General features: G+C 40.0%; 1 protein-coding gene across 1 annotated transcript in view; it reads right to left on the bottom strand.

The window, feature by feature from the left end:
* rps25 (ribosomal protein S25) overlaps window positions 1-13,323 on the bottom strand; it is a 251,835-nt gene that overhangs the window by 132,912 nt on the left and 105,600 nt on the right. The window lies entirely within an intron of this gene.

Consider the following 13,323-nt stretch of genomic DNA (forward strand, 5'->3'; position numbering starts at 1 on the left):
GCGGTGGGTGTTTGCGGTTTCCTCATGCCCTCCCATGTCGTAGAGGATTGTTTACATGGATGAAGCCAAGGGCGCTGCCAAGCACGGTTCACTGCAGCTTGACTAGTGTGGTTATGACACTGCATGTCGTGTTCCTGCACTCCGAGTGTGTGTGTAATTTGACGTTTCCATGTACTTGCTATCGTGTGTCTCAAGGCAGGAAACTTAAAGTTACAGCTTTACCTCTGACTGTCCATACATGTTAAATAAACATCATGTTAAATAATGGCAGTGGTGACTTGGCGGTTAAGGCTCTGGGTTACTGATCAGAAGGTCAGGGGTTCAAGCTGCCACTGTTGAGCCCTTGAGCAAGGCCCTTAACTCTCTCTGCTCCAGGGGGCGCTCTATCATGGTTGACCCTGCACTCTGACCCCCAACCTCATCCCATGCTGGGACATGCGAAGAAAAGAATTTCACTGTACTGTAATATATATGTGACCAATAACGACTCATTATCATTATCTCCTCACACACTTCCACGTAACTCTTAGATTACGTCACTATAGAAACGATTCGCAGTTCCGCTGTTGTCATAGAAAATGAATGAAACACCTCCTGACCAATCAGAATACAGAATTCAAAAGCGCCGTGGTTATGAACCGTTCGTCGTGATAGTCCTTTTCCTCACCCGAACGTAGAGTTACTTTCAAATATTTAAGTAGAACGCAAGTAATATTTTCTCACTCAAGAACAGGAATAAAAAACACTAGGCATCTGCGATTTTCTGCTATTCAGCTGATTGTAAAAAATTCATAAAAGCCCCCGGAGGGCATAATTAAACTTGTCAGCTCATTATCAGTCGGTGAATTCCGTTGTGTTGGAGAAAGGGGAAGTACGTCGGGCTGTGAAACAACAGGAATTGACAGGGATAACAGCTTTAGCAGAAGAGAAATAAATCCCTTTTGGGAAAACACAATATGTGTAAAAGTATCCTCTTGCTGTGTAAAAGCCCAATTAAAGCCAATCTGTGATTCGTAACAGACCCGTATCACGCCGTATTCGTGCTCCTGAACAACGCATATGATTTTTTCGAACGAATGAAATTTCGTCTTCACGTCACGTCATTACACCACCCCAGTGCTGATTGTTTTCCTACTACAGCACTACACAGAGTTTTTTCATTCTTTATACAAGGTTCCATGCAGGTCTTGAGTTAGAACTGAGGAAAGAAGGAATAAGGATCTGAGAGGAAAGGAACGGAAAGGAACACCTTTAGTGCCGGAGAAGGAAAACCGTGTTTGTCTTGGAGATCACTAACTGCTAACTTTTGCTCAATAAGGACGAGAAACTGTTTGTCTTTCTGAAATGCCAACAAGGCATCTTTTATAATTATATAACAGTAACCAGGATGTAAGCCTCAATGATTATCATTCATAATTCGGAGTAATTTCCTTGGCTCCTGTGCTCTTGGCTCCTGTGCTCTTTAGTAAATCATAGCGTCGAATCCAAAATAACAGAACTGCTGGGCTAATAGCATAAATATTCATGGCTCAGGTATTGTACCCCTGGTGTTTGTTTCTCTTATTGGTTTCTGTAATAGCCAAAAGCGCACGGTTTCCCAGTCATCCCTTGGGACGCAGCCACCGTCGTCCCCTGGGACGCAGTGCATGACGGAGTTCATTATCTCCACTACACAGCCTAATCCTGTTCTGCAAATGAGACACATCCTTCCTCGCCAATCGTGCAACGTCTTATATTTTTACAGAGACCTACAAGTCCTTGCTATTAGCACTTCGCTGTCGTGTTCCTCTATTTGGGAATCTGGCATCATTCATGCAGCATAGTTGTATTTTTATCCTGTATTATGTTACCAACATTGAATCACTTAAAAGCCTCCCATAAATCAGCAGCTTATAAAAAAAAAAGTCTCAAACAGTCTCAAATAATAATAATAATAATAATAAAGAAAACACAGCCCGAAATGTCGACGATTTTAAATAGAATTAACATCTACGATCTCTTCTATGTCAGCTCGTGTAAAAATATCTCAGTTTGCGCATTTTTGGTAGCAACTGAGTTTCAGTGTCATTCACGAAATGTTAATATGGAGTCAATTCAAGTCACGTTTATTTATATAGCACATTTGTAAGACGTGGCGTAAACACAGTCCTGACACCGTTGGCCTTGCAGCTGAAAGTGAGAGGAACGCAAATGAGCATTTTCGTTTCCAAATTACAAATAGCCATCGCAATCACATAAGCATGGAATATGTAAATAAATAAATAAATCGCGGATAATATAACGGAGTTCTAGTAAAAGACCTCTGATCCGTTTTCCATCGCTGATTACCTGCAGGCAAGGCGAAACGAGACCTAATTATCTTTATCGATCTCTGCACCTTGTTAAAACTCCGATAGATTCCAGAGGTACCAGTTCATTATTCTGGATCGTGAGCACCAAAGCTCCAGCCAAGCTATCTGAAGCCGCTTTACTTTGAGGGGAGTGAAGATGTCGGCGGTTCCAAGTCCATTAAAATGATTAATTATCGGGGATGTTATTCTTTAGTCATTTATTTATTTATGCATTCATTTTTCACTGGGCCGTTGGCAGGAGAGATGAATCATCAGGCTTCCCATGGGTACAGCCATTAGCCTGGCGTTTAATCCCGCACAGACTTCGGAGAAGTTGCGTGCAAAACTGCGAGCCAAGTCCTCACTGCGCTAATGAAGTTAATGTCACAATCAGGTGCAGTCTGTAATGTTCACACTGAGGACAGCTCTCCTTGTGTATCTTTTGTAGCGTTGTCTTTGCTTTAGCAAGCATTCGTTGGCCATGGATGGATCCTTGCATTTGAAGTCCCCAGTTTTGTCTTGTGCAAACGCCAGTTCTGGAGCTAATGCTTAGTCGGACAATTTGGCATGACGTATACACAAATCTATGGTTCGATTCATGAAAGCGTCAAATCAGCTTCAGCTGCATGGACACAAACTCCTGCCCGTGATATGAGGATGTCCCTGACATGAGGAAAGAAGTAAATGGGGAAGAAAAACAAACAAGCTTCCATGAGGGTAGAAAATAACATCAACTGCCATGTCAGTTACCCTGCGAAGGATTGGTGTCCCATTTGGGACAATTTCTCCCACCTTGTTCCTCGGGATAGTCTCCGGATAAACCCTGACAAACATTTCTTTATTCTACTGCACTCTATTTAAGCGATTTAAGGCAAAAATTTGAGACAAATTCCAACCATTTTCTAACTGCAGGTAGTTATGTGAACTTTTATCAGCCAGATTGAACTGAAATCAGATTTAATTAAAGCTCTATTTATATATATATAGACAAGTTCCCGAACCCCCGGTGGGTCTAAGTGCCGAATTGCCGGAAGGATATAACAAAAGACGACTGAAATAAAGAAACCCTTATTTCAAATAACCAAAAACATAAAAAGAAATGGTTGTTTTTCTAGCATTGATGTGAAAATATGTACCAACATCCAAAAATGCTATCCAAGCATCTTTATATAAACTCAGGCGTACGGCACGGAGCCGAAAACATGGAGCCTTTCGTTCATGAAAAAAAAACAACAACAAAAAGACAAACAAAACTATTACTCAGTGGCAATATGCTTCATTCTGATTCACTTTTATAAACATGTTAACGCTATTCAAACATCATTACCTGTGTTTAAGTGCAAGCTTCCCATGTGTGCAGTTAGGATTGTCCATGCTGTTTTCTTTATTTAATCTTTATTGTGATTATTTACCGTTCTAACGAATAGGCTTGCTATAATTATTGATGACCTTGATAGTGATCTGAGTTATTTAACTGCAAAATCGAGCATTTTTCAAGGTTGGTAAAGTGGCACACAGATTCCAGACATGCGATGGAGAAAAAGTTATGAAATGAACGAAAAGGGAATTTAAAAATAAATAAATAAATAAATAAATACATCAGATTTGTCCATACGCAGCTTTGATGAATAAGGTCTAATTCGACAATAAACAATCTTTTTTTTTTTGCATTTTATCTAGTAAACATAAGGGAGTGCCACCAGCCAAATCCCTGACTGACAGGTGTAGCTGCCCTACGTGATTAACATTTGAACCTTGAACCTTTAAGTAGGCCGAGTTGATAAATAAAGCATGAGCTGGTCAAAGTACACAGTCTTGCTCGGGTTCTCCTGAGACTAATTAAAACCAGGGTAATATTACCGCGTGGTTCGACCTGCAGTGCTGCTCTGAGACGGCTAATTCAGCGGAATTGTGAGGATCCATATGCAGGAGCTTATTAGTGAAATTGAAATTCCATCGTTCCGAGCAAACGCGGTCCAAATCCACAAACCTATCGCAATCAAGTCACAATTGGGTGCAGCGCGTTTGGTAGCATTGGCATCTCACAGCTCCAGCATTCCCTGGAACGATCGCGTATTAGCAAAAACACACTAGAAGACAAAAAAATATATATATATATTTGTTGTTTACCAGCTGTTTATGATCTCACCGTCCTGTCTGTGTATCCCACTTCCCGTAGTGACAATGCCACACTATTGGGAACGTTACAGTCTTCCTGCTGCTGTAAACAACAATTAAACCAGAGGCAATTAATTCAGTGCACTGGCCCGCTTAAAAGAGATTGATCGACGCTGTGCTAAATCGTCAATTTGGACCCATTACGCTGAGGCATATTTGCAAACATGGCCATAATGCAGATTGCTAAGATAATTAAGCATTAAGAAAGAGGGTTTGGATTATTATGGTATAGAAAAGTATCCCATTTTGAAGAAATGACAGACTTGGTAATTGGCAATAATGCTACAAGGCAAATGTCTGAACGTACTTGTTTTTTTCTTTGCTTTTCTTTTTTTATAATATACGGCATTGTTTCCAAAGTCTATTCCAGTATTCCTCCTGCTGCATTGTCTTCCCTTCACTCTCCAGTCACCTCAAACCATCATTTCTGCGTTTTTTTGTTTTTTTTTGGTTGATTCCACATGATCGACTCTACTATGTGTAACTGTTTTGGAAACAAATCTCAAGAATTTACGCGTACGCATACGCGTTTAGAAAAAAAAGAAAAGAAAAGGAAAAAAAAATCAATAAAAAAAAAAGCAGAGTTTTTGTAAGTTCACCTCCCAGCTCTCTGCATTTCAATCACTTGGATGAATCGAAAGTTTCGTACCCGTTTTCAAAGAAGCACAATTTGTCAAGCTGCAGGGGGTGGCTTGATTTGTTCTGGTGAGGTAATTCTGGGTTATAAATCAGCCTGTATTTCCTTCGCAGATAAACCAAGGCGTAAAAAAATAAAATACTTGGCAAGAGGAAGTCAGCTCAGAATAAAGTCCTCAGTATGCTTTGAGTTTCATTAAATATGGATGAACATCGCACTCTTTTTCATGCGTCCCTGATCCTTAATTTTGTATTTCAAACAAAAATTAAATGCTTGCCAGAGTATTAAAGAAGGAGGTGAATAGTGAGAAATTTGGTTCATCTCGTAATGAATTCAACACCTTTGGAACTGCTTTTCCTTACTAGCACTCCCTTTGGACTTCTCTATCTTTCCTTGTGCTTTTCTGATTCTTTCTATTGTGCATCTTTTTTGCTCTCTCTTGAGTAGAGAGTCACTTGCTTGATGCTTTCGAATTAGACTTACCCTGAATATGCTCTTTAATGAGCTGAGTGATCAATCCACAATTCAGCAAGTTGGAATGGAAACCAGGGCGATCAGAGGTGTTTAAAGAGAGGACCACAATCAGTGCTATTCAGGACCTATTGTACATCCACCCACCGACAACCCCCGTGCATCCCTCCACATCTTTCTTTTATCTGTCTCTTTGTAAGCCGTTCTGAAATGAGAGGCATTTTTCATTGTCGTCCTAAGGATATTTACAGAATGTAGTCGATAATAACATTTCCAATTTCTCCCCACGAGCATTACGGACGAGCACGACCCACGCGACCTAATATACCATGCCGTCAACACCAAGAGTAGGTCAAGTTCACTTCGGTCCGAGGTTCTCCTGCCTGAAAAGTGCGACGCAGTTTTCATCCAGTGATCACAATGTTGCGTCCAACGATCACGAGGTACGAAGCACATCATGACATCAATTATTTAAGCAATAAAAAAATAAGCAATAAAGCATCAGCGTGGGATATTGATCAAAGTAAACACAAGAAAAAAACGTCACATGAACTCTTGGGTTTGTTCATCCAGCCAATGGTGGAAAAACAAGTAAACACTTGCACCTAAGTTTACACAATCCCATCCCATCCTATTACAACAGCATATGGGAGGTATTTTGCAAGAAATGAACAACCTGTTTACCTCTACAAGGTGCCAATCCCGCACCACCAGCGGTCGAAATCAAAGCAGCCGAAGCATTTTCACGCCAAGCTATTTTCCCAGTCTAGCAAACAGCTGGGCTGTGGAATGGAATTCAATTTAGCGGTAATTATTTCGATATTTATCTCAAACCATTATTTGCATGTGCAAACCTGGCTCACATTTACACGCGAGTGATTATTCTAAGCGGAAATATTGCTCCGACGTAAGTGAGAACCAGGTGTTGGATGAATAAATTATGGTGATATGTGGCAAGGTGTCAACCAGAGAAAGGTGACTCAAGAGAAACCACAGAACTCCCTGGGTGCCACCCTGGCATCAATATTAATGCCAGGCAGCTGCTGGATTAGTTGGTATTCTGACTGAGCTGTACAAAAAAAATAACCAAATGCCAAAAAATTTTTTTAAAAATAAATCACATACTTTACTAAATAGATGTTTAAATCTTGTTACGTTTGCTTGATGCTTGTATCCAAGCAACTTATCATTGAGACAGCATCCAGCTGAGCTGATGAAGGCATCTACAGCATGGTGATGGTGGGATGTAAATTCCTCCAACCTTCTGATCAATAGACAAAAGCTTTAACCACCACACCACCACGTCCCCTACTGACAGATCACTTTTATATTTATTCATCCCTGCAGGTAATTACACAATTGCAGCAATTATCAGCCAGGCACAAGCAATTAAACAACCAACAAATATCCAGGCATCTGAGAGACGCTTGCATGGGGTGGAATCTGCTGGCATGCCAAAGTTATTAATTCCAACCTTGAGCATTTTTTGTACATGAGTCAAATCAAATGACAAACACAGACCAATAAACTATGGAACTGCATTCTTGAGCTAGAAGCAGGTGCCACTCCATTGTCTAGTCGTATACAGAATATGTTTATACATATACATACATATATACAGTATATCATTAGTCTGTATATCTAATAATTACTCCAAGGCTCCATGGGGCTTGCCACTTTTCCAGGCTCTGTGGGCTTTGACAAAGTGAAGGAGAACAGCCCACCCCCCTGTATTGATTACCGTGGCTTGAACACCATCACTACCAAGCCATTAAACAATTAAATAACTAAGCATACTAAACCCGGCCCTTTGTAGAACATATAGTATAATCGAAGTGCTTTTCATGGAGATGATGAAAAGTTGCAATCTGAACCACTTGGAAGGACTATGGAGATCTCAGGATCTTCAGTATTATACCACCTTCACCCCTTCCATTCGACGGACCCGCCCGATCCATCCTGGTGCTCTACTTCTGGTTGCAGTTCTCATCAGTTGGAAAAATACCCGCTGCTGCTAAGGATGGGCCCACATGGTGCAGTCTAAAGATCATTGAGATTAGAGGATGGTACTACTTAAAAACCATAAAGATGGCTTTGGACCTCAATTCATATGAATAGTTATGCTATGCTAGCTTTAGGACTGCAATTGCCACGAACAGTTTTGCACTCATGTCTCCATCAGTGAGCAGTGGAGAAGTTCAATAAAACATGTGCAAACTGTAATGAATTTCCTGGTTATACAATTGCAGCATTTGACCATGTAGTAGTATTTGCACAGTAATAGAAGGGATTTATTTATAATCGCACTATATGGTGTTACCCAGAGGAGGATGAGTTCCCTTTTCAGTCTGGTTCCTCTCAAGTAGGGGTGTCCAATCTTATCCGGAAAGGGCCGGTGTGGGTGCAGGTTTTCATAACAACCAAGCAGGAAGCAGCAGTATTGTTTTTTTTCACCCCTAAGCTTAATGCTACCCGTAGAGACTGTATAGACCAGTGGTCACCAACCCTCTTCCTTGAGATCTACCTTCCTGCAGGTTTCATCTTCAACCCAGATCTAATACACTGGTTTTACTTGCTCAAGAATTTCTTAAGGCAATGATTAAATGGTCAGCTGGGCACCATTATGGTTGGAGCTAAAGTCTTCAGGAATGTACAGTAGACCTCAGGAACAGTGTTGGTGACCACTGATGTACAGCATTACAAGGAGGTGTGACTTGACCATACAACACCATATCCAGGTGTGTAAATACAGAGTAATTTATTTGCTTCTCTATTATTATTATTATTATTATTATTATTATTATTATTATTAGGATTTCTCCTGGGGTATCAAGTGTTGTTTATTTATGTATATATTTATTTGACCCTGGCAGCCAATTAAGGTGCAAAATTGTGATATTTCTTTTAAAAGGATGACCAATTAGCGTTGCCATGACAGCTTTGAATTCTCAACACAGTATATTAGGCTACTATCAGATGCTTTGCTCTGGTCAGTCTAGACCCTAATAAAAACTCCTGCCTCATGAGCTCTACAAACGAAAAAGCTAGCAGCTATGGAGACATGAAGCGCCAGCAAATCATTTCAGGACTCTGAATGTGCTGCCTAGAATATCGAGCACCCACATAACAAGAATCTGAACATCGAGACTTCTCCCCGCATAATTACCGACACTTCTTTTGATCTTCGGGCGCCGACTTTTTGTTAAAGCTTGTCACTAGCATTGAAGTCTACAAAGTCATTCAAATAAGTTGAACCCTTTTCGATTCCTTTCCCCTCAAAACGTGCTTTCTAGAGTGTGAGTGCCAAGTGAATGCTCCTGCAGCAGGATGTGTAAGTGCTGATACTTTCATTACAGATAAATTGACCTCTGCCCCTGCTGGACTTGTTTCGTTCCTTCAGTCACCTCATCACAGGGGTCATGGCTGCGATCGATACCCAGCTCGTCTCGTCCTCTTCGAGTAATTACACTGTATAAAAGAGGATCATTAAAATGCTACTCTTCATGGGGGGGGGTAATTAATGGCGAAATGCAGATGTGAATCTGGCATCTAATGTGGACTTGAGCCATCTTCATCTCAGAGGACGTGCCGATGCGGTTTCTCTGAGGGGAAAATGACAAGAGGTGATTTATCGAGCTCACACAAGTGCATTACCCAGTTCACTCCAGAGCTCCCTACGCACCCCCCCCCCTCCAAAAAAAAAAAAAACCCTCCTTTTTTGTAAATTCATGAAACCTCACTGTTTAACAAGTTTTGATTATGATTTATATTATTTTTTTTCAGATCCAGAAATACATTCAGACGCGTAACATTCAACTTTTTGGCTTAAAATGAAATGACTCCTGAATTTACTCAGTCATTCTTAGTACATTTTTAGTGAACGTCTGCTTATTGGTGAGACGGCGAGAACTCTTACACGGACAGCGCGAAGGACGGACGCACGCTACTTTTGGTTTGTTTTCTAGTTGCTCTGGTTAATGCAAAAGTTAGTTACTAATTAGAAAGTCCTACAAATAAACGTTTCGTTTTTTCGTTGTTGGATATTCCGCCGTCCAAAATTTCCAGAAGATCGTGTGAAGAAGAAAAGTGCTCTCATTTTTTTCTCCTTTAGTGTCAATAATATTGTGATCTTGATTGAGGACACTTTGATGATACCCAAGTTACCTAAATTATAGATTAATTATATCATTATAGAATGCTCTTGAGGCCCTCATTCCATTAGCATGTATGCTAGTTCGCTACACGTTGTGTACCTTTGGTAATTCTGTGTCAGAAAAACAAAACAAACCCGAAACAACCCGCAACTCAAACAACTATTAACCATGAGATGGCTTGACATACTGTATTTTTTTGAATGGTTACACGTTTGTTTTTTTTGTTTGTTTTTTTAAGATTCAGTGTTGGATAAACATGTTTGCTGTTGGACTTTGGGACACTATTTTGTCCCCGGTCCTGTATTCATTCCTTCACGTTGTAATTGTTGTGATGCGTACTGGATAGTATTGATACTCTGTTTCCAATTATGCCCAAAAAAAAACCAAAAAACAAAAAAACAACCCCAAACTTTCCTATCAGAGAGGATTCTGATGCTGATTGTAATTGTGGTTCTGATTTATACAATTGCGCAAAATAAATAAATAAATAAATAAATAAATAAATAAATTCCCTGCAGGTGGATTCGGCTCGGATGTTGCGCTGCTGTAATTGGAGCACCTGCCACTCCTGTGCTATCCATTTACTCATTCTCTACTGTGTGTGTAAGTGCCTTTGATGGCCACTTCATAGCAATCATGGCATGCTACTCTAATCAGACCGATATTACACGCAGCACATGTTTGTTTTTTTCTTCTTCTTAATAGTACTGCGGATGCTCATTTGTACGGATGTCTGGAGGACAGTGACTACGGTGGCCGCCTTCCGCGTTTCAAACAGACGCTAGTGGAATTGTTGAGCTCTCAAACCCGACTGGTCCGCCAAATCGCATGCTGAGATTACCGCACTGGTTTTAATACGTTATCGGATCTGTAGTAACTGCTGTTTTGTAACTTATGTTAGAAGAACAAGATCATGTCGAGACATGATTGACAGAAAATAATCTGTGACTTTGACGCAGGGAACGAATTCTTTTGTGAGTAAGATCCTCGCAGACCCTTTAGAAATGAAGTGGTAGCAGAGCTTCTCTCGATTACTATTTTAACTTGTCAGATTGAAAAAAAAAACAACAACAAACCTACAAACAACAACAAACTGAGATTAGAAAGGAAAGTCGATGCAGTAGGTATAAAATGATAGCACTGCTGATAAACATGGGGCCTTTGGGCATGTTTCGGGTAAAGAAGGCATGCAGTTGCCATGCCAATGAAGCTTCATAGCATGTAAATTAAGTTCACCGAGTATTTATAGAGAATGTGAGAAGCTCTAAAAAAAAAAAAAAAAAAAAAGACAGACTTGCGGTCAGGATCGAACTGAGGACCCTGGAGCTGTGAGATGGTAATGCTACCCACTGCTCCACTACTTCTGCTATCAGTAATATAGAAGGGCATTATAATAATTAAAAAAAAAAAAACCCAACAACTACAATGTAATAATGTCATGAGCATGTTGGGCTGAGAGCGTGTATCCGACAACCATATCCTCACATCTTTGGTAGCTCCTGGAAAAATGATGGAAAGGGAAAGTTTAGAAAACAAGTTCTTCCATCACACCATCGGTGTCAGTGTCGGTAGACTTTTTTTTTATGGCATCCCATCAACGGCTTCTGTTTCCTGTGGCAGCCTAATTTCCCCAGTGACATCTAATCATCTGCAGGTGATTAGATTTATGAGTCCGGTGGATTGTTCTTGTTCTTGAGATGCTGTAATGTTTTGCAATATTTCAAAAGCTTTTCATCAAGTGAGTGCCTTTTTATACGTAGAAAATATGCCAAGGAAATGCCAATAACGTTCTCGGAAAAATAATTGGCCATCGCGATACCGGGTCTATTGAGGCCACTTTTTTTTTATTCCGGCAATATCTTTAATTAAGAGGTAGAGATACACACTTAGAGTGCAGATCTCATGGCTATAATAGTAGCACAGGTTGAATCTTTATTTAAAAAACAAAACATTACTATTGGCGATGCTGTTTTGAACTGTCTCAGAAACACCACCTACTATACACACAACTTTGGAGAAATGTTAGCACTTCTATTTCGCGTCGCATTGTGTTGTAACGGCTGTTTAACGCCGTCCTGAAACAGGGTGTGAAACAGGCAATGAAGGCTGTTCCAAATCCTGGACAAGGCTAGGAGAATGTCCAGGCAGATATTAAGTTACCTTTTCAGTTATTGTGTTCCTGGCAAGTGCAGTAATGGAGCTCCTGGCAGCGGCGCCCATGTATTGGCACTAACCTCTGGCATGGAGACTCCTGACAATACTCTGACAAGTATTTCTGTAATTTGGACTGTCAGTGCTTCCAGTAGGACTCCACTAGTAGTAGAAGAAGAAAAAAAAAAGTCTGGCTCTCACACGCCATCTCCCAGGTCCATTGCTGAGGAATAAAACACTTGAGGATGTGCTCTTATTGGACTATAAGTGGTAATGTTTCTGTTACGTTATAGCAGCTATAAACAGTTGATCCTTCACCATCCTCCTTTGAAGTTAATAAGACAACTAAACGCCAGACTCCTCTGTCCACGCTGAAGACTCTTTCCAGAAAGGCTAAATGAGCATTCTCATTACAGAAATCTTTGCCACATTAACAATTATAACTATTGTCCACGATCTGTAGACATGCAAATGTATTACCGGATAACAAGTGCATCTATATAAACCTGTGATTTGCAGCTGCACTACTTTTCCGACCAATCAGGTGACTTGTGACGCACCACCAGGGGACCAAACGTCTTCCGGGAATTTGGGAAATAAAGAGTTAGATATTCACAAGTGGTGTAACAATTGGATGATTTGGACTGATTTAAAAGGTCATTTGAAAGGCAATGATTGAAATGAATCGAGGCAGGAATCATAAATCGATATATGATATGATCTAATTATCATTCTAAAAAAGTGCAATGATTTAATAGTTGACGATCCCACTAAATCTGCTACAATGCAATTTCAATTCTTAAGGCAACGATGCAAAAACTGATGATACCACCGAATCTTCTACAAGATGAGTTTCATTCGTAAAGCAGTGATTCAATATTTGATACCACTGGATCTACTACAATACAACTTTGATTCGTACGGCAATGATTCAATATTTGATGATTCCACTGGATCTACTACAATACAACTTTGATTCATAAGGCAATGATTCAATATTTGATACCACTGGATCTACCACAATACAACTTTGATTCATTAGGCAATGATTCAATATTTGATACCACTGGATCTACCACAATACAACTTTGATTCATTAGGCAATGATTCAATATTTGACGATTCCACTGGATCTACTACAATATAACTTTGATTCATAAGGCAATGATTCAATATTTGACGATTCCACTGGATCTACTACAATACAACTTTGATTCATAAGGCAATGATTCAATATTTGATATCACTGGATCTACTACAATACAACTTTGATTCGTATCGCAATGATTCAAAATTTGATGATTCCGCTGGATCTACTACAATACAACATTGATTCGTAAAGCAATGATTCAGTATTTGACGATTCCACTGGATTTACTACAATACAACTTTGATTCATAAG

Source organism: Ictalurus punctatus, chromosome 16, assembly GCF_001660625.3.
Source record: "Ictalurus punctatus breed USDA103 chromosome 16, Coco_2.0, whole genome shotgun sequence".
Taxonomy (NCBI): Eukaryota; Metazoa; Chordata; class Actinopteri; order Siluriformes; family Ictaluridae; genus Ictalurus; species Ictalurus punctatus.